General features: G+C 39.8%; 3 non-coding genes across 3 annotated transcripts; all 3 read right to left on the reverse strand.

The window, feature by feature from the left end:
• TRNAD-GUC (transfer RNA aspartic acid (anticodon GUC)) lies at positions 1-72 on the reverse strand. The gene has a single exon. It is a non-coding gene; the product is annotated as a tRNA-Asp (tRNA).
• Positions 73-974: 902 nt separating this feature from the next.
• On the reverse strand, positions 975-1,046 carry TRNAG-UCC (transfer RNA glycine (anticodon UCC)). Its single transcript has one exon. It is a non-coding gene; the product is annotated as a tRNA-Gly (tRNA).
• A 2,711-nt stretch (positions 1,047-3,757) lies between these two features.
• Positions 3,758-3,839, reverse strand: TRNAS-AGA (transfer RNA serine (anticodon AGA)). Its single transcript has one exon. It is a non-coding gene; the product is annotated as a tRNA-Ser (tRNA).
• Between the last annotated feature and the right edge of the window lie 429 nt (positions 3,840-4,268).

The following is a 4,268-nucleotide window of genomic DNA, read 5'->3' on the forward strand; positions in this document are numbered from 1 at the left end:
CTCCCCGTCGGGGAATCGAACCCCGGTCTCCCGCGTGACAGGCGGGGATACTTACCACTATACTAACGAGGAAAGGGCTGCAACATGGGAGGTCGGAAAAGGCTCCAGTAGATGGGGGAAAGAGCACATGATGCATGCCATGTTCTAACCTATTTTTTGCTGCTGGAGAGAAAAGCAGACTGGAATCTCTTTTTTTCAACTGACAGAAAGCCACCCATAAATCTGGGAAGGCTCAGGTAGCAATGTGACATTGTCTGCAGTTCTCTGATTTATTTGGACTTCTGTTTTATTTTATTATTTTTGCTTCTGAAGTAGAAAGCAAACCAGAGAGTATTGTGGCATAAGCAATTTAAAGAAATCCTTTTTTGACAGAAGCTCACATACTGCTTAACTGTGGCAGTTTTCAAAGAAGTAGACATGCTAGTCTCTTTCAACATAAAAAGGAGGGAGGAAGAAAAAAGAAAAAAAGAAAACGTGGCAGCACCTTTACGACAAACCGGTTTTTATTTTACCCTTGAGTTTGAGATAAGCCCACTTCCTCCTTTTCCCCCTTCTACCTTTTTGTGTTGCTTAATGTTTGTAAATCTGAGGGATTTAAAAGTCTGCTTTCCCCCTCTTCCAGTCTCCCTTGCACTACCTATTATTAAAATTTCATGTGGTCCTTCATGTGCATCATTGCTACATTTTCCACAGTTGTCTAACGGGAAACAAAACTACTGATTTTGAAGCATTTAAAGCTGAAAGCATCTAAGCTTTAAAGATATGAAAGCTGGGCTGCAGGGAAATGTAATTGCTGGAGAATTGAGTTGCACCAATCTTGTTTCCAGGTGGATTTTTAAAAAATCACATTTTTGTACCAGATGGAGAAACATCATCTCTTTGTCATTTTTAGGGGAAGGAGAAATGCAGAAAAGGATGGGCGGGTGCAGCTATTCCTGTTGCTTTGCTTTATTTGTTGGAAAAAGAAGACTCTTTGCGTTGGCCGGGAATCGAACCCGGGTCAACTGCTTGGAAGGCAGCTATGCTAACCACTATACCACCAACGCTTGTGTGGGAAAACTCTGGAGAGCATCAATGCATCCCATGCTTTATGACAAAAGGAGCAGGAATGCTACTGATCCACTGAGTGGTGCTATTTGTCCCGTAGACCAGCCTTTTAAATATTATAGATGTGCTCAGCTGTTGCTCTCTGATATAATATATTTATACAGTATTTATTTTGGCATGCAAAGACAAATCTACTGAATCCACGTGCTAAATTGGTAAAACTGGCAGCAAAGTCTAACTAATGTGGAATGCCCATGTTAAGTACCAAGCAACACACCTGTTATCAGAAAGAGTCAAATACCTTGTGTATCCATGGATTCTTTATCTGTGGATGCAACCATTCTCATCTTGAAAATATTCAAAATATATATAAATTCCAAAAAGCAAACCTTGATTTTGCTATTTTATATAAGGGACACAATTTCACTACACTACTGTAATTAATAGGACCTGAATATACACAGGTTTTGGTATCCATGGGGAGGGGGGTTCTGGGACCAAACCCCAGCGGATACCAAGGGCCCACTGTGGAGAGAGGTTTGTGAATAATAATAATAATAATAATAATAGCTTAAGGAATACTTAATCTAGAACAGAAGGCTTTTTAAAAGAGCATACACACACACACACACACACACATCCCTACTGGGATCTTCCCTTGCAAGTTCAGATACTACAGTCTATGAATAAAATACGATATATATATATATATATATATATATATATAGAGAGAGAGAGAGAGAGAGAGAGTGATATATATATATATATATATATATATATATATATACACACACATGTTTAAATCTCACCTCCATAGAAACTGATAGGAAGTTTCCATGGAGGTGGGATTTAAACATGTATATATATATATCGCACTTTATTCATAGTCTGTAGGATCTGAGCCTGCAGGGGAAGATCCCAGTAGATTTTCTCACTGATCACCCAGACTACTCATCCACCACAACCACATAACCCAAATAGTTAACAACTCTTTTTAAAAATCATGACCAAAATCCTACATAGGGAGATATATGCATAACATGTTGCTGTCTCTCCATAGCTCCATCTCCAAATACATGTCGTTGCTGCTTTTGTGTGTCTTCAAAACGTTTCTGACTTAAGGCGACCCTAATGCAAACCTGTCATAGGGTTTTCTTGGCAGAATTTGGTCAGAGGACATTTGCTTTTGCCATCTTCTGAGGTTGAGAGAGAGTGACTTGCCCAAGTCCACTCAATGGTTTTCCATGGCTGATTGGGGATTTGAAACCTGGTCTCCATAGTCAAATGCTTAAACCACAGCATCACACTACCTCTCCTCCAGATACTACTCTCCCCCAAAACTAATATTTTAAGCAACATTCTCCCTACCATCCAACATGGCCAATTCCACATTGTTGGAGAATGAAATGAGCGGGAGACATCTAGCTATGGAATGTTTTACCCATATTGGACAAGACTTGGAATGTTTTGCCCATAAGGGTCAAAATCACACAAGACAGGGGAAAAGGCACAGTGGGCCCTTGGTATCTGCTGGGGTTTGGTTTCAGGACCCACCATGGATCCCAAAATCCGTGGCTGTTCAAGTCCCATTAAATACAATGGTGTAGTAAAATTGTGTCCTTTGTATAAAGTGGCAAAATCAAGGTTTGTGTATTGGAATGTATTTTTAAAATATTTTCAAACGTTGGGTGCTTGAATCCATGGATGCGGAGGGCTGACTGTACTAGTGCACACAAAAAGCGTTACTAGCCTGGTAAAAACAAGAAGCTTTCTTATCCATGTCAGCCATAAAAGATGCAAAATCCCCACTTCTCCCACCAGCATGGAAACATTTGATTCTTAGCCCAATATACTTTGTTGCTTGAGGCAAAGCAGCAAATGGTCCCATTTTCTCTTCCCAAAGTTAAAGTGAATAATATCCGATGCCAGTCTGTGAGAGCTGAAGATGGGGTGATATGAAATACTTAGCAATGTAGCAGAATATTTTCTAGTCTTTTATAATAATATTCTACTAGACTATTCTTCTAGTCTTGCAGGTTGAGTCTCCCTTATCCAGAATTCCAATATCCAAAATACTCCAAAATACAAAACTTTTTAAATGGGTGGCTGAGAGAGTGACAACTTTGCTTTCTGGTGGTTCAGAGTATACAAACTTTGCTTCATGCACAAATTATTAAAAATATATTCTATAAAATTAATTTCAGGCTATGTGTATAAGGTGTATAGGAAACATAAATGAATTTCATGTTTAGACTTGGGTCCCCTCCCATCTCCAAGATGTCTCATTATATATATGCAAATATTCCAAAATCTGGGGGGGAAATCCCAAACACCTCTGTTTGCAGACATTTTGGATAAGGGACACTCGGCCTGTACTTTGCTGCTCCTCTGTTCTTCTTCAGACTTTGCTTTTTCAGCAAGTGGAGGAGAGAAGGGGGAATCATAACCTTATGTCCTGGAAAAACAGGATTACCAAAGATCAGTGGTGGTAACAGACCTTTAAGAAGTCTTTCCAACCTTGCAGCTATGTGATTCTATTATGCTGGAGGTTTCCAAAACAGAATAGGGATGACTATCAGTCAGGGATGCTTTAGCTCCAGATTCTCTATCTGGACAAAGATTTGCTACTGTACAGTGACAATTCGCAAAAGCAGGCTGCAGACAGAGGCTATCTTGTTGTGCTATTGACAACAGCCACATATATTGTATTCGTAGTCGGCAGGATTCGAACCTGCGCGGGGAAACCCCAATGGATTTCTAGTCCATCGCCTTGACCACTCGGCCACGACTACCACGTGGGATAAGTGGTTTCAACAACAAAAAAGCATCGATATAATTTCCCTGCAAGATAGATTGTATACATTCATTATATGGAGAATTTGCATTTCACCCAGACTTTATTACATTTTTATATTCTGGCAGATATTTTCTTTCAGCGACCAGGGCCTGCCAAAGATGTCTCTAATCAGGATTTCTCAGAGGCTGCAATGAAGGGCCAGTTTTCTCTGCAACTGAAGGATGAGGAGGAAGAAAATCATGAAGAACAAGATCCTTGCTGGGCAAGGATCTTAATCTAGGATGTTGTGAGGAAATTTCTATAGATTTCCAGCATACGTTTAGTTACAATTGATTTTGACGCCACATTTTGGGCAAAGAGACCCCAAAACAGCTCACAAAAGTATACAAATATGACATCTGTGAAGTACAGTACAATAAAATAG

This window comes from Sceloporus occidentalis, unplaced genomic scaffold (genome assembly GCF_023333645.1).
Source record: "Sceloporus occidentalis isolate IW3139 unplaced genomic scaffold, rSceOcc1.0.p SCAF_1, whole genome shotgun sequence".
In the NCBI taxonomy this organism is placed as follows: Eukaryota; Metazoa; Chordata; class Lepidosauria; order Squamata; family Phrynosomatidae; genus Sceloporus; species Sceloporus occidentalis.